The following is a 26,900-nucleotide window of genomic DNA, read 5'->3' on the forward strand; positions in this document are numbered from 1 at the left end:
GTGAGGAATGCATAGGCACCATCCGCCTGCAACAAATATCCTCTGTCATTTTTGTTACTAATAGCTAACGGAGAGGAAAGGAACCAGTGTTTGCCCAGGCTGGGGATATTATATTTGAGGATTTTGAGGAGGGAGGTGTGAATCAGATAATAGAATTCCTCTTGAATAGAAAGGCCAAAAAAAGACATGCGTTAAAGCCACAAGGAGCTTACAGGATGAACATCCTGAGTCAATGACATTATTGATGGACTACAGTCAGAATTAATATTGCAAAGGATTTAGAAAACTTTGGGTGAGCTAGATGGTACAGAAATGCAATTACTGTGTACTAGGTAGGAAGAAACCCTCACAACCCATAAAAAGCAGCCTTCAATTTCACACTCATGTAATTTTATAGCTTTAGAACAACCTAGGCTGGCAAATATCATCTGACTGGCATTGAACTTGTTGATTTAAGGGGTCTGTTCCAAAAAATATACAATTTTTGTTGTATATAATTTGGGTTTGATTTGGAGACATATTTTAAAATCATATTCATGGCCATTCTTGTTCATTTTTCAGCAAGATGTAATGGTTTTCCTATAAAAATGTGGGGAAACTAACAGAGTGGTTAGCTCAAACTTTAGAGGCTAAGGAAATAATTTGGACATCCAGAATGAAATCCCATGAACATTCCCTGTTTGCACTTTGCCATTTCCTGTTCTGCAAAGCCCTCTTCTTTACTTCTACCTGTTACTACACATCCTTCATGACCCAGAACAAATATTTTTAAAGCTTTCTACCAAATTATATAAATGCTATCTATTATTATTATTACAACTATTTTAATAATAATAAATATCCTCTCCATGAAGAGGAGAAATCAATTATGATTATCTTAATCATGAATGATATCTGAACAGATAATAATTATAATAGTTGCTAATCTTAAGTAGGATTTTAAGATTTCAAAAAATGTATTTTTAACTTATTAATTCACAACAAACCTATGATTAGGTACTGAAGACATTTTTAATCCCTGTTCTACAGATGATTAACCTGATTCTCAGAGAATTAAAGTAACTATAGCCCATAGTTGCAAAAGTAGTGAGAGAGCTAGGATTTGAATCTAGGTTCCTCCTGACTCCAGGAATTAAATAGAATGTAAGCTCTCTGAAGCCAGGCAATTTCTGATTTGTTATTCTAATTTTCTAGCACAGTGCCTAGCACAGAGTAGGTACAGATAAGTATGTATTGAATGATTAATATTATATTTTAAACTTATATAATATTTACTTGTGTATATTTCATTTTACCTGCCAGGTTGCAAGTTCTTCAGCTAAAGGAACCCCTTTTATTTATTACCCCTTATTTGTCTCCCAGTGCCTAGCACAGTGTCCCAAATAAAAAGGTGCTTCCTAAGTGTTTGTTGAATGAAGTGATCTCTCCCGAAAACCACCTAACACTAGCTGTAGGCCTAAATGCTTCCAGACTGAGATGCTCATTAATAAATGTCTAATACCCAAATCACTCTATATTAGGCATAGCCAGCCACACAATGTGATTACTTCTAAACTCCAGCTCTTGTTAAAATTTGTATCAGTCCAATAGTTTTAAATCACCAGTGATGTTGAGTGATTTTTTGGGGTAATTGGAGTATATTTACCTTAACAGGCTTTTCAGGCTGCTTGTCAGTGTAGCAAACACTGCCATAAGTACTGGGAAGGCTTTAGAGCCAAGAAAACAATTATAAATTACTTTAAAATATACACATACTCTCAATAAAAAACAAAAAGGGGAGAATCCCCTCAAGGCACAGTATAGAACCATTTAGGCACCTGGACCTGGAAGTAAATAGTGATATTACATTTGCCAGGAAAACATCAAACTCATTTTGATGTTCAGGGAGACACCATGTTTGTATTTCTGTATATCCCCTCAAAACATGTTCACACCCCCCCCCCATGCCTAAGAAGGAAAGACCAAAACAAGCAAAACACAGGACTGTCAAAAATAACACAAACTGCTCTCAAAACTTGGTGTTGGATGACGTCATTAAATTAGAGATGCAAAACTAGGCCAATAGCCAGGCTGATTCTGGGTGATACAGGACAAAGTAAATCAGTCAAAGAGGAAATGGCCTCTGGGTGCCAAGTTAGAAATTGGCAAACCTCAGTGAGCCAAGATAACAAACTCATTTTAATTAAATAGCGTCTGATTAAGCTTTGGTTTGTGATTTTTTAGATTGAGCATGGTTCTGTGGCTAGCCAGCTTAAGTCTCTTAAGAGCAAATTGCTTTGGGCCATCGTATTCAGACTGTGCATAGAAGAAAGACATCATGGCAGAGCTGGATGTTGAGAGGACCTGGATTCAAATTCTATCCCTGACACGTAATAGCTAGGTCACTTAACCTGAGTTTCAATTTCCTCATGTGTAAAATGATATAATCATAATACCAATAATAGTACCAATCTTACAAGGTCTTTAGTGTGGTTCGAATGGGATGAAGGGCTTTGCAAACCTCAACACTATAAATGTCAGTGATGAAGATGACGATGACAATGATATTTTGAACTTTGAAGCATATCAGGACTCTAGGGCTTTTTAAATGGAGAGACAGTGTGGTACACTGGAAAGAATACTGGCTCCCAAGTCAGAGAACCTGAGTTCAAATTCTGTCTCTGCCACTTATTAGCTTTATGACCTTAGAGAAGTTATGGTACCTCTCTGGGCCTCAATTTCCTTATCTGTTAGGTAAGGAGGTTGGACTAGATAATCTCTGGGATCTCTTCCAGTTCTAAATCAATGATCCTATGAATGGATTTGCTAGTCATCTCTGAACCAAAATCCTGCAGTGATAGCTAATGTACCCTTGTAGAATTGTGCTTTGAAGTGCCAAAGAAAAAATATTAATACTAATACCAAACTTGCAATTCAGGCTCAAATCTACTAGAAACAGTTTTATTGAGCATATATCCAACCTGTTTCTAGTTTAGAAAAAGAGGTCTAAAGTGGCATAATCGTCCATGCCTCCTACATGACTCTGCCTCAAAAAAATTCCAGGTAATATTTATAGGAATTGACCAAGAAAAAGATCATCATATACAAATATTAATTAATTAAATGTAATTTGGGATCAACAATCCTGAATGATTTGATTCATCCCTGGACCACCTCTTCTTAAGAGGATGGACACTGTCCTTAGTTGGGTGCTGGTACCAATCACTCTATATAGTGTTGGAAGGAAGGATCTTTTCTAGATAAGAGTTAAATTTGGTTTCTACCCTTACTCCATTTCAAAGGAAAGATAGACTTTATTCTTCCTACTTTCCCAAGGGAACATCTGGAAAGGGTTTTAGGATGGAGAAATAATATTTTGTAATATTTCTAGAGAAACTAAAAAGAAGGTATAACAACAATGTTGCTAGCAGGTGTTGTGGGAGTGACAGACCAACAACAGCAGCATACAGGAGGGCTACTAGCACAGATTCTTTGATCAGCTTTTCTAAGGACATCATCTTTAACATATATCATTGACTTAGTTCAGGGGAAAAAAGTCAGCACCCTGAACTTAAGAGCAAATACAAACAGAAATTACAAACAGAGACAATATAAACAGACCAGATCACAATACATAGTTACCAGAGAAGCACCAATATCTGGGTTTTTCAAAGCCAGGGGGCTGCTTCAATGGCTTACCCAAAGTCTCACCACTTTCAATGAGTATTCCCCCAAAGGCAAAATGCAAACCTCAGAGCTCTTATACCTTATTCAGGGCCTTGAGGGCTCAGAGCCTACTTAGCAAAAAGGTGTAGAGCTTGAGGCCTCATAACTAGTTAGTGAAAGGGTGTGGGCCTGCCTCTAATCAGGCCTCCCTTTGTTGGCCCCACCTGAGGTCTATTGTGGGGGATGGCAAGAATCTTTAATCCCTGATCACAGGGATCACAGGCATCACAAAGGTGTGGCCCTGCCTCTAATAAGGTCCGCTTTGTTGGCCCCACCTGAGGCCTATTCAATGGGTGGGAAAGATCTTTCACTTACAGATTGGTTATAAATATAACCAATATACAGAAGGTTATAAATATGCTTCCACAGAAGTAACAGACTCAGTTGGTTAGATTGTTCCTGAATGGTAAATGGCAGGCAATAGCTAATCAACGGACGTGTGGTGAATTCAAGTAGAGGAAATCTGAAGTGGAGCAGTCAGAAGAAATATATTTTTGTCCCCTTGTTAAACAATGCAACTGAGCTGCCTTGCTAGGAAATATTTAGTGCATCAACTGCCATTCAGCCATTTGCAATGTGTTGACTTTTTGTACATGATACAGAAAAGACAGCTTTGAAAGAATTAGAGAGTCTGTAAACAATAGCCCAAGAGATGACCTAAGGCAGTACCTATTTCTAGAAACTGTGGAAAGGGCTCCTAATCACATTTAATTCTGTCTAGCCACACATCTATATAACAGCACAGTGATCAGTGGAATGGAGGGAACAAAGTTGTGGATTGGAGAAAGATCTAGATTTATAACCCTGCTTTGCTAATTACTACATGTATGGTTTGGGAGAATCACTTAGGCAACACAGCAGCCCAATGTTTAAAACAAATAAGTTGGGCTAGAAATCCAGGTCTTAAAATGTTTTTGTGTCATGAGCTCTTTGGGCAGTCTGGGGAAGCCAATGGATCCCTTTTCAGAAAAAAATATGTACACGTATATGTTTATATATGCACACACATATTATTTATACGCACATGCATAGGATTACATAAGAAACTATATTGAACTGCAGTTATCAAACTATTAAGAAAAAAAGGAATTTCATAGATTGTGGGCTGAATAATCTTTAAGGTTTCTTCTAGCTCTACATTCTATACATCAAAAGTTGATATGACAATAATAGCTAGCTTTTATATAGAACTTTAAAATTTGTAAAGCAGTTAAGACACAGTTCCAAGTCAGAAAAGAATGCTTGTGGTTACTAACAAACCCAAGAAAGACCAGGAGAGGAGTAAACACCTCTCCTTTCATCACACAACCTTGCAAGAACTGAAAATTTACAGGTCCCTAGAAATATTTCTGAAAACAGCTGCAAAAAACCCCTGAAGCTTGGGACAGTGCACTCTCCACTCTGGAAGCAGAGTCCTCCCTTAACAAAGAGCTCAAAAGTCAAGTAATTGGCTGGGAAAATGAGCAAACTGTGGAAAAAGGTCAGACTATAGAATCCTACTTTGGTGACAAGGAAGATCAAAACATACAACCAGAAGACAACAAAGTCAAAGCTCCTACACCCAAAGCCTCCAAGAAAAATATGAATTGGTCACAGGCCATGGAAGAGCTGAAAAAGGATTTTGAAAACCAAGTAAGAGAAGTAGAGGGAAAATTGGGAAGAGAAATGAGAGCGATGCAAGAAAATCATGAAAAATGAGTCAACAGCTTAGTAAAGGAGACCCCAAAAATGCTGAAGATAATAACACCTTAAAAAAACAGACTAACCCAAATGGCAAAAGAGGTCCAAAGAGCCTATGAGGAGAAGAATGCTTAAAAATATGAATTGGCCAAATGGAAAAAGAGGTCCAAAAGCTCACTGAAGAAAATACTGCCTTAAAAATTAGAATGGAGCAAATGGAAGCTAATGACTTTATGAGGAGTCAAGAAATTATAAAACAAAACCAAAAAAGAATTTTTAAAAAGCACTTTACAAATATTACATCATTTAATCCTCACAACAAACCTGGGAGGTAGGTGTTATTATCATGCCCATTTTACATATGAGGAAACTGAGGCAAACAGAAGTGAAATGCTTTATGTAGGGTCATCTAGCTAGTATCTGAGGCTAGATTTGAACTCAAGTCTCTGTGAGTCCAAGTCCGGCACTTTATGTACTGTACCATCTAGCTGCCTTAAATATGCACCAAATTGTGGAAGCACCACAGATCCACCTGCCAGAAATTCTTCCCCCTCAGAGGCCAATTGGAGAGTGTTAAGGTCACTGTTCATCACCCTATTGGCCTTTTCATAGCTTCTGAAAGATTTTCTACCCATATTCTTCTTTTGCATTTTCTCTTCTCCTGATTTGCTGGTGGCAGATGTTTTGTTTTATGACTTCTGTTAATTCCTAATGACTTCTTTTAGTTTCACTGTCATCTGCATTTGGGGGACAAAAAATAAAGGCCTAAAGAAGGTAGACCCTAGGACCTTTCCTTAGGTATTCCTCCTGTGGCATTTCGGTGTTTCAGATCGTAGCTGGACAAGAAGAAACCATGAATATTATGTAAAAGGTAAATCATCTTGGCATAAATGAGTCCTTTCTTTCTCCTCAGACAGCACTCTATTCAACCAGGTTCAATTGCTTCTGCTGAATGCATGTCAATCCAAACCAGTAGGAAGACCTTATAAAATGCAGATATGGAGAGAATGGCCCCCAAAAGGCTATATAACAACAAAATGTGTGGCTGATAAAATAATTGTGCCATTTCTCGGTTGTCCTGAACTCATCAGAAATATATGCAGCACGATTAAAATATCCGCATTTTTGAGAAATGTTGATTGTAGGAATGACCTAAATTGATTTTAGGGGTCTAATTCCAACAGATCCTTTGTCCAGCTACATTGAAATAAATGGAACTGAAGCAATGAGTCAATGATTTCAATTCTACATGAGTCTGGAGATCAGCTTTCCGTTCAAAGGCTACCCGGGCTGTTTCTGTTTTTAGGATTCACTTTCATGAACATATAATAGTTTTGAACTTTTGATCTGCCTTCTTTAGGCAGACCTTAATACAGAGCCTAGTATGTAGTAGGTGCTTAAGAAATTCTTTTTGACTCGACCTGCTTCCAGATAACAACAAGCAACCACAACAAGGACAACAACAGCAGTTAACATTTACATGGTGCTTACCAGACAGTGTCCTAAGCACTTTACCATTATGATCTCGTTTGACCTTCACAATAACCCTAGGAGCTAGCTGCTATTATTAGCCCCACTTTATAGATAAGGAAACCAAAGCAAATAAAAGTTAAGTGACTTGCCCAGGGTCACATAGCTAGTAAATGTTTGAGGATGGATTTGAACATAGGTATTCCTGATTTCAGGCCTGGTGCTCTATCCTCCTCTCAGAGACTCTTGTAACTCTATTTTTTTTTCTTCAAAAATGTTAGTAAATGTTTGAATGAATGATTAAATGAATGAAAGAAAAAAAATCATTACTAGCAACATTAAATATTTAATAAGAATCTACTATATTCCAGCTACAATACTAGGCCCTGAGATATAAATACCAAGAAAGCAACAATCCCTGCTTACAATTAGTTTATATTCTAAGGGAGGAGACAACACATACATAATGTGTTGAAATCTGTATCTGTAGATATAACGTAAATATAAAGCTTGTATGGATGTATATGTGTATGTGTGTTTGTGTATGTATGTAGCTAAATATGAGACAGTTTTGGAGAGCACTGGAAATTGTGGGGACTAGAAAAGGCTCCATGTAGAAAATAGAGTCTAAGACACATTTTAAAGGAAGAAAGGGCTTCTATGAGGAGAGGTAAGAAAGGAGTTCATTCCAGACATGACAGATGATCCCAAAGGCATGGAGGTAAGGGATAGAGTTTTGTGCATGAATAGGAGAGAGAAGGTCAGTTTGACTGAGTGTGGGAGGGGCAGTATTGTTCAATGAGGCTGGAAAAGTAGGTGGGGGGCAGGCTTTATAGGGCTTTAAAAGATAGACAGATGAGTTGTTATTAGATCTTAGAGGAAATAGAAAGCCACTGGAGCTGGTTGAGTAGGGGAGTCACACGGCCACATCTATACTTAAGAAATGGAATAGTGAGATACTTAAGGCAGAGGGACCAGGTAGAAGGCTGTTGTAATCTAGGGGAGAGATGATGAGGACTTAACAAAAATGCCGCTTACATGAGTAGAAAGAGTTGGGTGTGAGAAATGTGGTAGTGGTAGAAATGGCAAAATTTATCAAACAGATGTATATGCAGGGTGAGGGATAATCTTACGATTAGGAACCTGAGACACTATAAGAATGATGGTGTCTTTACCAGAAATAGAGAAGGTTGAAAGAGGGAATATTTAGGGGGGAAAGAGAATGAGTCCAATTTTAGACATGTTGAGTTTAAGATGTATCTGGGACATTCAGTTTGAAATGTCTAATAAGGAATTTGTGATATACTAAAACTTGGGAAAAACTAGGTCTGGAAATGTAAATCTAAGAACTTGCATTATATCACACACTGTGCTAGGTATATAAATACAAAAGTATGTTGCATATTACCTGCCCTCAAAAATCTTCCATTCTTATGTAAAAAGAGATACCACATATAGGCATCTGGTAACCAGGGGAGGGAATTTTGGCCTAGAAAGTCACAGAATTTGAACCACAGAGTAATCAATCGTCATAGTCTTTCCAGTAGCAATGGTGGTTTTGATTTAATTACTGTTCCTAGGGAAAGTAGGAAGGGGAGGGGCATGCAGGGAAGGACTCATACAGTGGCAGGGTAGATGGCAAGATGCCCGGGTAAGCCCAGATTTCCTGGTAGATGAGTGGACGGGAAATGAAGCATGATTTAGGGCCTGCTCGTAATGGATTTGCTGAGTTTGTGCTCCACTCACAATCAGGACAGCCAAAAACATATCTGAAATCATTTGAAAAACCAACACATCCTTTTGAAAAATAGTACCAGGATACTGGTGTTCAAGAGTGAATAAGAAGGAAGAGATTTCCTTAAACAATGATAGAAAGTAGAAAAAAAAATGACTGGCTTCCTGGCATCAGTGTAAAGTGGAAATGTAAATACAGGTTAGTTTAGACAACAAGTATCTTGTTGTGTGATTAAGATATTGTTCAAACTCCATTCAGATAGACTGGGAAGGCAATAGATCGATATTAAGAAGCTATATGCTCAATACACTACTTTTTTTTACCTGTAATAGATACCATACTTACAGCACAGAGCAATTTATAAGCACATCACAGGAATGAAAATACCAGTAGCTATTTCCAGCTGCCCTTCAATAACTGAACACCACAACATGTCTGTTCAATTAGACTATTGTACTGCTTTAATAATGTTACAAATACCAGCCTTTGAATGAGTTCTCATCCATTAGGGAATCAGGCAACATTTGTGGAGCAACTCATCTATTCTCTCATGGGGAAGTTTTAAATAGCTCTTGAGTAGCTTAGAATTTAATGAAAGCCACTAGACACCAAAAAAAAAAAAAAGGATACAATATCAAGCAATGAACACATGGTATCATATGCTTAATCCATTACAGGTATATCCAGAGATAGACTGCAGTGATAAGGAAATTCTAGTACTGATTGAGGCTGCTTAAAGTTGCTTTAATACTTGGTAAAGGATCATAGAACAATTGTTCCATAACAGAGAGGTTAGGAAAAGGATTGTGGGGAAAGATTCAGGTGGGGATGTTGGAGTCAGGAGAAGGGAAATCATGGAGAGAGGCCTCATACTGGAGTACAGAGGCATCAAATGTGTGGCCTACAACATTCCCAGGCAAGGAGAGAACTAGATTAAAATGAATTGGGAAGAATTTAATAAAATAAATAAAAATATAATGAAACAGAATTTCATGTTTTACAGGAAATAATATTAATACGTGGTTCTCTAAAGAAATACACAGCCACAAGGATCCTTCTGTACTGTATACATAAGGCTGCCATTTTATTTAATTTTGACACCCACGGTCTAGTGTAATGAGGACTACTAGCTTTAGTTTCAGAAGACCTAGGTTTCAATCCCATCTCCAACACTGACTAATTGTTGAGAGTGGGTCAACACAAGTACTTTTTTAGCTCAGGTTTGATTTTGGGAGGAAAGGAGGAACAGTGAACAAAAAGAGGTTTGCTTTAACACAGCAAAGATATACTAAGGTTATAGCAGAACTTAGCTTCAACTTTGACAGACTCTCTTCCTTCTCCTCCTTAATAGAAATATACCTGGTCAGCAAATCAGCAGGATGTGGTATGGTGACTAGCAGGGTCTCAGGCCCTCCCAAAGTCTGAGAGGCCCAGACTTTTTATTCCTTAGGTAACCAGAAAGCTGCATCAAGGAAAGCAAGGGCCAGTTAGGTCTCAGGGACAGCTTTGTGTCCTTTCAGGGAAAACTAATTCCTCTCATATCAGGGATTTGGGGAAGCATCAATTTGATCCATGTTGTGAGGAAGCTCTGGTAGACATTAGTCCTATCACACTAGTCTTGCAATTGTAGGCAAATCACTTGACCTCCCTGACCTTGTTTCCTCATCTGCAAAATGGATATAGTGGTAATTTCACAACCTATGTCATAGAATTATTATAAGGAAAATGCTTTGTCAGAGGCAATATAAATGACCAGTGTTGTGTGCATAAATGTTTAACAATTATCTCTCTAGGAAAAAAGTACACAAGACACACTTTTAAGTTTAATCTGCATTATTAACATTTTCTATTTTCTTAAGTCTAGACAATCATCAAAACAATAAATCAATGATTTGCTGATTTCTGAAGTATAAATGGTCACACTGAAAATTTAACAATCAGCTCTCAGGAGCACTTAGTATGAGCTGGCTCCAGTACACCCACTGCCAATGATTATGGTCAAATAACATGCCAGGGACCATAAGTACATGGGCTTAAATAGAAGGAGAGACTATGGAATTAGAGCAGAAAATGAAGGCATCTTAGTTAGGGAAGCAAAGCCATCTGAAGTAGAAAGGAAAAAAAATAAATCGTCGGCTTGACCTTTACAGAATGAATCATGAAGAGGGTCAAGTGAGTTACTTAGCATTGAAACGGAGGCCAAAGGGGAAAGGAAAAAATGCCCTCAAATCCCTCATGATCCACTCCACTGTCAATGGTGTGTGCTCAAGGGAGGAGAAAGTGAAGAGAAAACTGGCTTGGGAGGTAAAGGATCTGAGTTCAAACTCTACCTGTGTTTCTTTGAGTAGGTTGCTTAAACTTTCTGGGCCCCAGTTATTCCAACTGTAAAATAAGGGGGTTGTCTAGTTGACCTCTAAGATAATAATAATAGTTAATATTTGTGTAGGGCCTACTGTGTGCCAGGCACTATGCCAAGCGCTTTCTACATATTATCTCATTTGATCCCTCCAACAACCTGACAATGTAGCTGATATTATCATTCCCAAATAGAGGTTAAGTGACTTGCCAAGGCTCACACAGCTAGTTAGTGCCTGAGACCAGATTTGAACTCAGGTCTTGAATGCAGTACCAGGTCTTAATAATAACAATAATTAATAATAATAAATAAACAACATTTATATTGTGCTAACTGTGTGTAGTTAGGTGGTTCAGTGGATAGAGAGCTGGACCTGGAATCAGGAAGACTTGAATTCAAATCCAGCCTCAGATAGTTACTAACTGTGTGACCCTGGGCAAGTGAGTTAACCTCTGTTTGCCTTAATCCATTGGACAAGGAAATGGTGACCTACTCCGGAATCTTTGCCAAGAAAACCCCATGAACAGTATGGTCCACAAGATCATGAAAAGTAGGACACGATTGAACAACAGCATGTGCCCAGCATTGTGCTAAGCGCTTTCCAGTAATGATCTCATTTTTGTCCTCACATCTGGGCACTAGGTGCTATAATTATCCCCATTTTACAAATGAGGAAACTGAGGCAAACAGAGGTTAAGCAACTTGCCCAAGGTCACACAGATAGTAAGTGTCTGAGGCCAGATTTAAATTCAAGTCTTCCTGATTCCAGGCCTGGCACTCTATCCACTATACCACTGACATCACAGCTCACTCTAAATTTATAAAAAATAATTCCGTGAATAGGTATTACCACAAAATTGCTGAATTTTAGGGTTGGCTGGGGCTTTAGTGGCCATTTAGTCCAATCTGTATCTTAAAGGAATCCCCACTAGAACTTCTCTACATGGTCATCCAGCATTAGCTTAAAGATGTTCAGTGAAGTAACCCATCACTTTCTAATAGCTCTAAGCATTAAGATTTTTTTCCTTTGGCATCATGTCAAGCGCCCAGGATATGCTTACTTCACTAGAGGCCCTAATCCTCACTCTTGCAGCATTTGCCCTCATCCATAGCAGCCTTTTCACCCTAGAGATCCCTCCTACCTGCAGCCCCCTCCCCTGATGAGCAAATCCTCAGCCCAGACATGTATTTCATCTGAGACCCAGGTTATACTCACTTCACTCCCAGGTCCACTCCTCACTCTCCAGACTTTGCAACCTCCTCCCAAGCAGCTTTACCCCCCCATCCTCCTTCCAATTCCCTGTTTTGTTATCTTTCTTCATTAGAATGTAAGGCCCTTGAGGGTAAGTGGCTCCCTTTTTTGCTTTATTTGTATCCCAAGCATTTAATATATGCCTGGCACATGGTAAGAACTTAGGAAACATTGGATCACCTATCTACTATCTATCTATCTATCTATCTATCTATCTATCTATCTATCTATCTATCTAATCTATGTCTATCTATCTGCCTTTCTCTTTCCATCTGTCTGTCTGCCTCTTTCTGTCTGTCTCTATCTACTTGTTTATCTGTCTGTCTGTCTCTTTCTGTCTACCTACATATCTGTATATCTATCTATCTCTTTATCTTTCTATCTACTTGTTTATCTCTCTGTGTCTCTATCTACTTGTTTATCTGTCCTTTTCTGTCTACTTACATGTCTATCTTTTTCTCTGTCTTTCTATCTGTCTGTATCTATCTATCTAGCAATCCAAACTTGTCTTTTTGTAACTTCTATCCAGTGCTTCTCACTCTGCACTCTGGGCCCACACAGGTTAAATCTAATCCCTTTTCCACAGGACTGCCCTTCAAATACTTAAAAGAGGTTTAATTCTCCCTTCCCTCCCTTCCCTTCTCTGTTCTAGGTTAAACATACCCAGTTCCTTCAGCATATTCTCCTATGCAAGTCTTTTGCCATTTAGATTTTCTCCTCTCAATTCTCACCAGTTTATTAATGTCCTTCTTAAGCTGAGGTACCCATTTTAACTTCCATTGTTCTGGTAAATCCCAATTTCTAGTGAGACAGTTTTAGTGGGCATTAAAGTTTCCAATCCTTATGTGAATTGTATATTAAAATGAAGAGAATGATTGAATCATACATGCATGAGAAACCATCCTGGCTTAGTGGGAATTCTGATATCTAGTGACAGAGTTGGGCTGTGGTTCATTATAAAAGGGGAATATTCTACAATCAGCAAAACACAGAGGGTAGGCCAACTCTCCTGAAAGACTATTTTATATGCAAATCAGACTAAGCCTATAACCAGCACGGGGGCAAACAGCCATTCTATTTTAAGATTTGAGGTTTCAGACGTCATATGCATAAATTGACTTCTTTTCTTTAAAAGAACAGAAATTTACTCAAAACTAAATTGTCTTTGACTTTGTTTAAACTGAGACATTTGTGAAATCAATGCTATGTAATAATTATATAGATTTGTTGTTGTCTTTGTGACCCCCATAGACCATGCTGTCCATGGGGTTTTCTTGGCAAAGATACCTGAAGTGGTTTGCCATTTCCTTCTCTAATGGATTAAGACAAACAAGTTAAATAACTTGCCCAAGGTCACACAGCTAGTAAGTGTCTGGGTCTGATTTGAATTCAGGTCTTCCTGACTCCAGGTTTAGCTCTCTATCCCCCAAGCCATCTAGTTGCTGCTAATTATGTAGATATTACCTTTAATCATTTGTTATTTTAAGTTAAATTCTTAGCAGCATCCTGATATAATATATAGAGCCTCACCCTTTGAATCAGGAAGACTTGAGCTTAAATTTCCACCTCTTACACTTTCTAGCTGGGAGACCTTGGTTGAGCCACTTCACCTGTGAACCTCGAACAACTCTTTAAGATTACAGATTATAAAGGGGTCAATAATTTGTATAAGTTTTATAATACATAATTATGTATATAATAGTACATATAGATAACATAAATAACTACATATAATATACATTTGCTTATTTGTTATGTTATATACATATACATATATGTTAAGGGAAAGGTTTTAAAGTTATTTTTGTTGTTCAGTATTGCCCAACTCTCTGTGACTCCATTTGGGATTTTCTTGGCAAAGATACTGGAGAGGTTTTGTCAGGTCCTTTTCCAACTCATTTTACAGATGAGGAACTTAGGCAAACAGGGTTAAGTGACTTGCCCACGGTCACACAGCTAGTAAGTATCTGAGGCTGGATTTGAACTCATGAAGACAAGTCTTCCTGATTCCAAGCTCAGTGCTCTATCCACTGTGTCAAGCAGCTGACCTTTTTAATTGTAGGGGTGCAAGATAAAAGAGTTTGGAAGCCATTGCAAGAGAAGACATCAGGAATTTGATTCAGTGGACTACTATGGCTTGTCTTGATAGATCTTAGGATCTTAGGTGGCAATATCACGACATCTAGCAATAGTATCTCTTTCTATGCATTCTAGGTTTTTAAAAAAATGCTTTGCAGCCCAATCTGAAGTGTGTAGTACTACTCCAAATGTCACTCAGATTAATATGTATTCTAGGAGATTTCTTTGACCTAGGGAGGTGTCTGAACACTAAAAAGAGAGTAGGAAGGTTCATATCCTAGTTAGACCTTTCTCAATGACTCAGAGTTTCATTCAGTCAATCACTCAACCTTTTAGCCCTATCCATTCTGTCCTTATTCAACCTTACAGGTGGCATGAATATATAGCAGTTAGTGATTGAATTTCTTGGAGATAGGTCCCACAGAGTAGGATACTATGATCACAGATTTAGAAAAAAAAGGTATCATGGAGACAAACTACTCCAACCGCCCCACCACCACACACACACACACACACACACACACACACACACACACACACACACATCTTTACCTATGCCCTTCTGTTTTTATTTTCTCCCCTCCTCTCCCTCACCCCATGAGTTTTAAGTTCAGTCCTGAAGGGAAATAAGCAATAGGATTCTAATTCAATGAAAAGATCTGAATTGAGAGTTAGGAGATTTAAGGTGTAGACCTGTAATGCCACTTAACCTCTGTGTGACCTTGGGCATGTCACTTAATTTTTGGGGTCCTCAGTTTTTTCCTCTATGAAATAGGGGTTTTGGACTCAATTATTCCTAGGCTCCCTTCCAGCTCTCGCTTCCTATAATTCTATGATTTCTTAGATAGGTATAAGGACTATGTTACTAATAAGTATTGGGAAATAGAGTCATCCCTAATAAGACTTAAGATGAGAACAAATAAGATTTGTGGTTTCCCTTTTCTGTCTCCTCAAATTATTCTAATAAAAGTTAAATCAGGTTCAAATGAAGTTCAAAGGCAGCCTCCAAAAGGAGAGAAAAAAAGTTACAAAAGGGCAATGAGCTTAAAAAGTCAGATAAGCCTCGGGTTACCTAAAGGAAATAGGGGTATTTAGCCTGGAGAAGAAAAAGTGTTGGAAGGAGAAGACATCTCTCAAGGACCCAACAAGTGACAGAGGCATCAGACTTGTTTTCCTTGGCCCTAGAGAGCTCACCTAGAAACTTTTTGTCAGAGATATTTCAGAGAGCATTCTTGTTCTTGTCCCTTCTAGGTCCCTTGTAGATCCCTTCTAACTGGAGATTTTATCATTTTTAAAACCCTCTGCTAGAGACCCCCTTCCTACCTTCCGTCTCCCACTGCCTCCCCAAATCACTGCCCAACTACCCAATTCCCTGGAAAGTCATAAGGCAGTAGGTGCTTATAAACTGATTGACTGATCTAAGATCAGGTAGCTTGGTGATCATTTATCTCACCTCAGGGAATTGCTACGCCTCTCCCTACAAAGATTTCTACCATTCAGTCTATACTTTTCTAAAGACCTAGCCTTCCATGTCTGTTTGACTAAGAAGGAGGGTGACTAGAGCAAACACTTAATCTCCTGAAATTTACTACCATCTTTCCTAACTTTCCTGTCTGAGGTCCCTGGAGCACATTACACTCACTTAAGTGAGGCCACTTAAGTCCTTAGAAGGGAAACTACTTATAGACCCTTCCTTTTATTTTCTTCCATCAAAGATTTAATTAGGAGAGAGCCTGAAAGCGTGCTGCCAGAGTCTTTAACGAGCTAACACCAAACCTAATTTTCAAAGATATTTTTAATCTTTCCTTTTTTATAGGATTACAGCACATGCTTTTAAAAAATAGCTGATTCATCCTTTCCTCCTTTCCCTTCCAAAAAGAAAATCCATCCTCAATTCCTTAGTTTGATTTGTCTTTTTGACATTCACAAATACACACAACTGCTCCAGTCTGACTAGTACTAGGAGTAGCAGACCATGTCAGCCAAGTTGGAAAGTCAAATTGGATTGCGCACAGCTTTTCTCCCTGTTGTGTTCCCTGTCTCTATGGCCTCATGATGAATATTTTATTGTATATAAAAGCATTAAATAACAACACTGCCTTGTCCTTAGATCAACACATTCCTATAGACTGTCTCCCTCATTTAGCCATAGATTCTGATGTTTTACAAAAGGTTTCCTTGGCACACTCATCCATAAACGATAAAAGGGTTATTATACAAATACATTATTTTCTCCTTATTATTAATATAAGATGTTGTTAACCTCTCCACTCTATGGACAAGAACTGAGGCACATAGTATTGATTATCTCAAACTGTGTGTGTGTGTGTGTGTGTGTGTGTGTGTGCGTGTGTGTGTGTGTGTGCGCGCGCGCGCGCGCGTGTGTATCACAAAAGTATTCCTCCAAAGATTTCTCCAGCTATTTAAAGCCACTGGCTGGCTAGCTTGCTTGTTTAGTCAACCAACCATTCCCTGCTTAACTTTGCTCCTGATAAAGGGATCACATCATAGACAAAATTGTTTAGATATTTTAAAACCTAATTATGCCTGCAGACTGATAGCAGTGAGGCGGTAGAACCCTCATCCCTTAAATTTGTATACAGGCTGGTTGTCTTCACTGATAGAATCTAGGCACCCTGAAGTCAGGGATTATTTCTTTTTTTGTCTTTATATCCCCAGCACCTAGCACAGTGCCATGGATTGAAAGTGCTTAATAAATGATAATCTATTGAAATCAGTATTTTAAGATGGTAGGATTATAGGTCTATGACTGGCAGTAACTTCAGCTGGTCCACTCCCTTAGCCAGAGATGGTCAGAGATGGTTATGTGATTTACCCAAGTTCACACAAGTAATAGGTATCAGAGTTGGGATATGAACACAGTTCCTGTAAATTCAGAGTTGGTATGTATCCTATTGTCTTTTGATGCTGAAATGGAGGTAAGATGTGAGATCATTGTCTGCAGACAGGATAGCCTGAGCAAAGACATACATACATGGAGTAAGGAAATGTTTGTTTCCAGGTTTGACTTGGTGGTGAGATTAAAGGAGGTCAAGAGTTCCATTTTGAACACATGTATTTGAGGTACCTAGGAGACATTCCAGTGCAGATTTACAACAAGAAGTTGATGGTATAGAACTGGAATTCAGGGGAAATATTTGGGCTGAATATGTAGATTTGGGAATGATGTGTATAGAAATGTTCATTGAACCCATGGGAGCTAATAAAATCCCTAAAGGGGAAGATATATATAGAGAGAATAGAAGTGAGCCCAGTAAAGAGTTTTTGGAGGATAACCAAGTATATGGTATTGAAGTCAAAGGATCTAATGATTTTACCAAAGGAGACTGTTAAAAGGGAAAGCCAAGGTAGGACTCTTAGCAATCACCTCCTAATAGCAGAACAGGAAGAGGATCCAGAGGCAGAGAAAGAGAGGTCCGATACAAAATCTTTGGTGATGATCAAACTCTGAAATAGCCAGAATGACATTTAGTGCTCTAGTTAAGTTTAATGCTGTGTGGAGTTATAACATCACCTTCCATGAATTTTATTTTATATCCATATTGATTAATGTCATTTTTATTATAGACTTATGGCCTTCTACTAATGAATGTTGTTTGATCTGAGACCTCCTAATATCTAAGAATCTAGATTGTCGATTGAAAGCTTTAATAGCTAAGGGACCACTTATTGGTATCTTTGGCTATGAGGCATGAAAACTCTATAAAGTTTAAATACAGTACATTTTTCCCCCTAAAGTCAGCAATTTACACCAGCCCTTTTTCTCCTCTAGTGGGAGCTTAATACAATTTTATTTCAGAGGATGTTTTGCAGAATCATTTTTATAGTCAAATGTCCATAATATCTGCAGCTACTGCAGATTCAGCTTCAGCAGGTTTGACATGTCAGGTTAACGCTGATAAAATGGATTCCAGTTCAGCAAGGCCAGTCCTATTAGAGATAGACAAGAAGGTGGTAGATGTAGCATAATTAAATTGTAACTTCCCGTGCTTTAGCATTATCCAGAGTTAGCTATAACTTGAAGAATGCTTTTCATATTTGGAATGATGGGTGGAAGTATTTTTTTTAATTTTCTCATCATTTAATAATAATAATACTCTGGCTTCAGATATAAATATGATATGATATAAAGAGAGCATGACTGCATGGTGGAGGAACCTGTGGTTTCCATTGTGTGTGATCTGAGTCAGTCTACAAAGAAGGCCCTCTGGCCATGTCTCCACCACCTCTTGTCTATTTCCCCTCAATTAGGCTCTGGTCACATTTGATCCTTTTATTCAGGTTTGCTGTGCCATGATGTGATTGAAGACATTTTTTTATAAGAGCAATGAACTGCTTCCACATATCCCCTAAGGAATGCCAAATGTAACTTGGATGTGCCTGGACACTTCCTATCATTTCAGCTCAGCTGGTGCTATGTTCCCTGCCCCAGCTGGCTATATACTTCACCTACAGTATCAAATTTTAAAATAAATAAATTTCAATTGAAGACTACCAGATATATTTTCTGATCTGTTTTTGTTAAATCGTGTCTGACTCTTTATGACCCCGTTTGGGGCTTTGTTGGCAAAGAGACTGGAGTGGTTTGCCGTTTCCTTCTCCAGCTCATTTTACAGATGAGCAACTGAGACAAACAGGGTTAAGTAACTCACCCAGGGTCACACAGCTAATAAAAGTCTGAGGCCAGATTTGAACTCAGGATGATGAGTCTTCCTGACTCCAGGTCTGGCATTCTATCCACTGTGCCACTTGGCTGCCCCTGTGTTTTCCGATACCTTATGTGTTTTTAGAATGACAACTCACTGAAGTGGAAAAGGATGTAATTTGTATATACACCAGCTTTGAGGATGTTTCATCAAAAGAGACAAATCTCTACATTTATAAAAATACTGCACTTTCAGTGATCAAGACCAGAGTTACTTATCTTTAAGCTGATATTCTAATGTGGTTATGTGCCTTAAGTCTTTTTTATTCTTAGGCAGTCAGTCAACAAACATTTACTAAGAACTTGCTGTTAAAATATAGAGAGATCAATACTTCAATGAATCAGTAACCTCAATTTGGGTACTCTTGTAACCTATTCCAGAGATCAATACTTCAATGAATCAGTAACCTCAATTTGGGTACTCTTGTAACCTATCCATGCCTTCTCATTATGTATGACTCTGGTACATATACTCCCACATATGCTCTGCAGGTAGCCCATTCAGTGTGCTAAAGGCTTTATTCTAGAGCTCTCAATATGATTGGGATATCAGTAAAGCACATAGGCTATCTAGCTGTGACGCATTGTTCTCCCTTCATGCCTCGTCTCCTTCCTTTACCAGGCATACACCTCTTTGAGAACATCTTTTATGACAATTCTCCTAGTCAGTTCTTCAGTGGTGATATGCAGCAACCTACTTAGGCCCTCTCTGTTGGCATCTGAGTCACCCTCAATGTTACCTTTTCAGAGACTACAGTACTCCATGATTTTGGATCATTTTGGATCAGAAGCTTTGGGTCATTGAAAGCAAAGGTAATCAAACCCACTCTCCTCTTCCTATTCAATTCAGGCTAGAATCATCATTCATCTTCAGCATCTGCCCAAGATATACATGCTGGTAGACCAGCCATTTGGCAGCTAGAAGAGAGTACTGGGCTGGGAGTTAGGAAAACTCATCTTCCTGAGTTCAAATCCAGTCTCAGATACTTACTAGCTGTGTGACCCTGAGCAAGTCACTTAACTCTGTTTGCCTCAGTTTCCTCATCTATAAAATGAGCTGGAGAAGGAAATGCAAATCATTCTAGTCTCTTTTCCAAGAAAACCCCAAATGGGGTCACCAAGAGTGAGACAGGATTGAAACGACTGAACAACAGACCAATCAAATGGATTGTCCATCCAACTATGTATTGTAGTCTGAATAGGTATTCATCCACATTTTTTCCAATGTAGATATTTATGACAAATTCTTTGAGGGACGATGAATGTCATTTAGAAGGTTCTTCAGTGTTCTAGGGCTGGATACAGTCAATACATTGTCATCTGGAAAGAGAAGGAATCTGATTTTGATCTTTGCTCTAATGGGCTAATGAATGGTCTATTTGTACATAGACAGGTGATTAAGAAATGAATCTCAAATTGATAACCAGTCATTTCCTTTCAAAATACAATTAATTTCATTTTTGAATTATGATTTGGTGCTTACCATGTCCAGCATTCCCTCTCTCTCTTATCGAAAATAGTTTTCATGATTCGTAAGTGTAAAGCTTCTGTTTGGTCTATAGACCTTTAGCATCCTCATTCTAACTCCTGAACCACATTTTCCAACAAATAATTTTCTGGGGTTTTTTTGTCTTCCTCTCTGTTAACCTTTTCACCAAGCATGAAAGTAAATTTTGATTTAAATTGGGAGGTTCTTAATAAAATCTCATCATCTTCAACAGATTTTTGACACCTAAACCCCAATTATTTTCATGATAGTATTTTTTACACATGCTCATCATAGGCACTAAAATGTTTCATTAAATCATATTTCTTGTTGCCTTTGTGTGATAAAAATAAGCTTTACCCATTCCTTCATTTGCCTCTCTAAGGAGAATCTGTGAGCCATCTTTCGATTTAGCTTCAAATTTCTTTTATTTTTTGTCTCATATCTCATAAGAAGATCAAGATTGATGTGACTCAGTTCCTTTAGTTGTAAGTCTGCTCAATGGTCACTGGATAAGGGTCTCACATTTAGAGTCCAAAGATTTAACGTAATATACATAGATGGTCTAAAAACTATGCCCTTCTTTGTACCTTCTTCATACTTTTCTCCACCATTCTGCTCCTATCCTTGCAGAAATGGGATTGGGGCCATACACATTTTAGGGAAAGTTGGATGGGTTGCCATAGACAAAGAAGTCTTCACTAATTGGCTAGTCTAGAACTAATGTGAGCTCTTCATGCTTAGCTAGACTGGTCCTTACAAAAGGGATATAGTCAGTTGGTATGACTTTACTTAGTTTTTTTTTTTTTAACATAGTAGAACCTATGAGAGCTTACACTCTATAGTCCTAGCCTTTAAGTACATACAGTCACTTTTAGGCCATAGTGAGGCATTGGAGAAGGACATTGTGAAGGCATATATGATGTAGCCATCACTGGGAAAGTAACCATTGTGGTGAACCACAATGTGGCAACCACCATTCCCACGACTACCAATACAAGCAAGTAAGTCCAAGAGCCCTGGGAACAGCAATGCCCTCAAGGCAACTGGTCTTCTTCCAGTTTGACCCTTGAAGCCATCCTAAAGAGGAAAAAACCTTGTAGAGAAGGAGCCAGCCATCTCCACTACCAACAACACCAACTGCTGACCAGCTAGCAAGGCAACCTAAGGAAGCGGTAAGAGGTGGAATGTGCTGTGTCAGACAAACCATCTTGAGCATCACCTCCCCTAAGTCCTTGGTTCCTGGTGAAGAATGCCCAGGACTATGATCTGAAGAGCCCTATGAATCGCTGTCCTCTTACCCCCTTGCTTCCAGTTTGGCCTTTGCAGTTGTCAAGGGGAGTAACCCTTATGGAGAAGTAGTGCATCAGCCCTGCCATCACCAATACCAATTGTTGAACAAATGCTGCCAGTTAGCAGGTAAGCCCTAAGAACAGAAGAACCCCACAAATCATCTGCTTCCAGCCACAGCCTGGGTAAGCAATCTTTGTGATGTCACCTGGAAACTAATTCTGTACATACTTTAGCCACTGCCTCCTCAGAAACTAGAGACCCAGACTAAAGACCCAGAAAAGAAAGTTCTTACTATCCAAGTCCTTGGCACCATCAAATGCTTCACCATTGGATACAGATATGGGTTTACTAACGGAAATAGCATTGAAGAAGCTGCATTACCATCTGTTTTGCTCTAGGGAACACAGGGCCTTTCCATCTGACTTGCAGTTAAAACTTCCTGTATGTGTTATCTCCCCCTGCTTAGAATGCAAACCCCCTGAGAGCAGGGTTTGCTTTTCTTTTTGTATCCCCCGTGTTTCAGAGAGTGCTTTACACACAGTAAGTACTTACTACCTCATGATTTTTTCTTCATTTCACTCTTTCATTCATATATAGATGTAAAACATTTAATGATAGTATTCTATATGTAAATAATTCTATAATAATATAGATTGCCTGCCTAATCAATGTGCTTTGCGCTACCAAAATTTGGGGCAGACTTCCATTCTTCCACCTGTCTTATTTCTTGAACTCACCCAGACCTTTGAAGGCAGCCAAAATTTATTTAAGGTAAGAATGAATGCAGTCTATTTTCAGAAACTAATGTAAATAAACCCTAAAGGGAATATTGAATTTCAATTTGCATATGAGCTGCAGCTGCTCCTTTTGCAGAGGGTTTACATGGGGATATGTTGGAGCTTATGGAGTATAACCTGCCCCAGCATACAAATAATAGCAAATGAGATGGTTATTTGTTCATAGAGGCAGGGAAGGATGGACCGTAGAGTTATGCATTCCTGGATTACCCAATAGACATACTATGTACATGCTTTAAATTCTCCAAGGTTAATAGGAAAAAAGCAATTAGGAAGGAAAAAATAAAATTGACTTCAGTTCATTGAAGCATGGATGCTTGGTAACAGGTTTCAAACCATCTGTTTATTTTATGTTGACTATGCCACCCTCCTTTCCAGTGACGATCCTTCTGCCACAGATCTGAAGCACTGACCTCTAGGTCATCACCTGGAATAGTACCCATGGGCAAAGGAGAACTGGCTCAGGGTGTAACATACTCTTGGCAGACACAGGCTTGTCCTTGATGGTCTCTCTAACCGTCATCAAACCTGAATTTGCAGCCACTTTCATCGGTGCCAGGCATGTGCTGAACAGCAAACCCAGTATGAGTCCCCCTACTCTGTCTGCCCAATTCCCCCAGGTCATGCTTTTTGTAATTGTTCCTATATAAGGTGAGATTTTAGCTGGGACTTGAAAAAAGTCAGGGAAGCTAAGAAACAGAGATGAAGAGGAAGACTATTCCAGGTATAGAAGACAGCCAGTGAAAATGCCTTGGGTCAGCAGATCAAGTGTCTTGTTTAAGGAAAAGCAAAGGAGTGAGGGTCATGGAATCTTTTATCAAAAATAATCATGATAATAGCTGGCATTAAAATGGCACCTATTATGTGGCAGGCACAGTGCTAAGTGCTTTAAAAAAATAGATATTGTCTCATTTGATATTGACAACAACCTGGGGAGGTAGTCACTGTTTTTATCCCCATTTTACAGTTGAGGAAGCAGATAAGCATAGGTTAAATGACTTGCCTAAGGTCACTCAGCTGGTATAGGTGTCTGATACTAGATTTGAATTCAACCCTTCCTGACTGCACTCCACAGAGTCTGTCAGTTGCTTCAACTAAATTAGCAAAAGTATCATTATACGCCACAATTTTTTCCCCTGGTAGTTCGAGGATCTTTCAATGGTTAGGAAAATGAGTTGCAGAGAATACCAACATGTCACCTCTTCTGTGTAGCACATTGTGATCAATGCTAAGGCACAAAGGTGACCAAGTCATTCGTCTCAAGCATGTACGTAAAGAATACATAAAATACAAAATGAAATATTACACATGGCAGAGCTGCTATCAGGGTCTAATGAGAGAAAGAGAGATCACTTTGAGTCTTTGGGCACTAGAAATCATCAGGTTTAGGGCTTTTATTTTACAGATGAGGAAACTGAGTCAGAAGGTGGTAAAATGACTTGTTGAACATCATGTAGCTAATTAGTTAGTAGTAGATCTGGCCTTAGTACTCAGATCACCCTATCCCTGCTCCAGTGTTATTTCTACCACTCTACCTTATCTCTCTGATTGGATTGGGAGGCAGGGTAAAGTTGGAGGTGGGAAGTTCTTTGAAATCAAATTAATGAAGCCCTCTGGAAAAAAAAATCTTCCTTTTTAAGTAACTCATATATGAAAATAAAAAAGATCCCCTTTGATTTTCCTTTTCCCTCGAGTGGTCTAGATTCTAAATGTTTCAACCTCTAACTCCAGACACAGGGCCCTGTCCACTGTACCCTAATGACTCCCAACTACCTAATAGGAACTTTGCCTGCAAGAGTAGGACTCCAAGGACATCCTGGAAAAAAAAAAAATTCCCAATATGCCCGGATAAGCCACAAATAAAAAATTCAGAATTGAGTCATAGTCTTCTGGTCTTTTTCATTATGAATTAGACATTCCTTCATATTCAAGGATTTATTATAAATTCATATTGGCTGAATCAGTCTGTTGTTATCTAAGTCTTCTGCTTCCTTCTTTCCTCCACCTTTTGCGAGTACCTCTTGGTGGTAACTTCGCTTAGTCAACATTTACTGAACACCAACTGTGAAAACAACCACATTGTGCTGTAACAGAGGTTTTGAAAAAAAGGAAATGGTCCATAGTTCTTGTTATCATTACTTATAACAGAATGGGCTTCCCAGAGATGAGACAAGAACCAGTTGGTACCATGGAAAGAACACTGGATTTGGAGTCCAAGGACCTAGGCTCAATTACGCTTCTGTCCCTAACTTCCCATGTGACCGTCGGCAAGCCACTATGCTCTTGTTACCTTTAAGATGAGGTGGACTAGATGTCCTCTAAACCCCTTCCAACTCTAAAGCTCTGTTCCTATAGTCTGGAATGAGAGGGTAAACAGGCAAGTTTATCAGGGTTAGCTTCTTTGTGAGATTTAACATGTCAAGGAGATGGAAATGTAGTGAGAATGAGGATTTGAGATGAATGAATGAATGGATGGATAGAAAAGTATCCTAACATTTATGTGTGCTTATGTCAAGTTCTTTACAATTACTATCTCATTTGAGCCTCACAACAACCCTGAGAGGTAAGTGCTACTATTCTCATTTTACATACGAGAAAGCTGAGGCAGACAGAGGTTAAGTGACTTGCCCAAAGTCACACAGCTAATAAGCATCTGAGGCCAGATTTGACCCCAGAACTTCCTGATTCCAGTTCCAATGCTCTATTCGCAGCACCATTTATTAACTGTTTAGTATGTACCAAGCACTGGATTATCTGTGAATTTCAGTTCCTTCCTATGCTATCAACATGAGAGACAGTATGGCGTTGTAGACAGAGAACTTGTCTTGGATTTTGAGTCCTGCCTTGAACACATAAGCTCCCTGTGCTTCTGGAAACTCTCCAAGATGAAAACATGAGTTGGCAGTTCTCATCTGAAGAGAGCTACACAACCATTGTTCTGCTCTTATGACTCACTTCTCTTCCATAGCTGAAGACACAGCATTTAGGCTTAATTCCTGATTGGGAGTAGGGAGTGTAGATGAATGAGGAGAGCAATACTTTTTTGGGGTATGTGTGCTATATTTACTTTCATTAATTTGTGTAATTCATTGCACCCAAGATGTGTCTCTGTGCATTAGATTTTTCTGCAGTTGAATTCTGTATGTTTTCAAAAAAATGGTGTCAATGTACAAGGAATATGTGGAAGAAGGAGTATTGAATGTTGCTCTCTCCTCTCTTCTCTCTCCTTGCCATTACAATGAACACCTCCAATCATGGGGCTTCCAAACCCCATAGCCTTCTTGCTTCTTTCAGGGATTAGCCAAGATGAATTTCAAAGGGCTAGCAGTCTTCTGTAAAGAGGTCCTCATGTACCACACCCGCTGCACCCTGTTCAGAATTGCTCTCTGAAGTATTTGTGATGAATTGTGAGAGGAACAGGCTCATTTTATTCAAAAGTGTCGCAGGCACAGAATGAAACATCTTTGTGGATAAACCTTATGAGTGGTCAGGCCCTCTTAAAGATTATCTGATATTTTTGTACACCTCCTCTTTTCTCTGTCACTAATACTTGTTCTTATCTCTCTCTTCAACAAGTGAGAAAGCTGCCTGCAGTGAGATGGTGAGACTGATGGGGATTTAATTTTTCAGCCTAAACTTTCTTCCTTCTATCTGTGATGAGCTTTAAAAAAATAAGAATAGGGAATAATCTTGTCTCTTCTGTTCCTTTTCCAATAGCTAAATATTTGTAATTCACTTTTACTGTGCATGTAAGATTGAGCTGGGACAAATTTTATACTCACTGGAACTTCTTGTTCCAACAAAATAATTACTATGTGATTCTATCATAATCGGTACACTTTCATCCATTACATGTGCACATCTTAGATTGTGTTCAAAACAATTCACATGGTACAGGATAAAGTATAACCTTGAAGTGATTTTTTTTCTTTTATTAGGTAGAGTTTGTAAATAGTTCCATTTCTCTGTCTTATGTTTACCCGCTGATCATTTAGAAAGTAAGAAGAGATGCTCACATTTTCATAAAGAATTCACTCTCTTCCCTAGAGGATATCAAATCAAGGCCCTCAGCTGTGAGGCCAGTGACCTATTTTGGCTGCAAGTTTCTGGGCAGTGACTCGTGAGGTAGTGGGTTGGGGGATGCAACCGAAGCTACTAGGTAAAAACGAAACAAAACAAAAAATACAGAGTTTCATAAGCATTTTCATTGTTATTCAGTTGCTTTCAGTTGTATTCAGTTGTTTGTCCAGCTCACTGTGACCCATTGGTGTTTTCTTGGCAAAGATACTAGAGTGGTTTGCTATTTCCTTTTCCAGCTCAT

The 26,900-nt window shown here is 38.7% G+C and overlaps 1 protein-coding gene and 1 pseudogene across 1 annotated transcript in view; both read left to right on the plus strand.

Annotated features, from left to right (window-relative positions):
- Nucleotides 1-26,900, plus strand: part of XKR4 (XK related 4) — a 477,727-nt gene that overhangs the window by 147,959 nt on the left and 302,868 nt on the right. The window lies entirely within an intron of this gene.
- Nucleotides 1-26,900, plus strand: part of LOC118855715 — a 147,891-nt pseudogene that overhangs the window by 93,004 nt on the left and 27,987 nt on the right.

This window comes from Trichosurus vulpecula, chromosome 1 (genome assembly GCF_011100635.1).
Source record: "Trichosurus vulpecula isolate mTriVul1 chromosome 1, mTriVul1.pri, whole genome shotgun sequence".
Lineage (NCBI taxonomy): Eukaryota > Metazoa > Chordata > Mammalia > Diprotodontia > Phalangeridae > Trichosurus > Trichosurus vulpecula.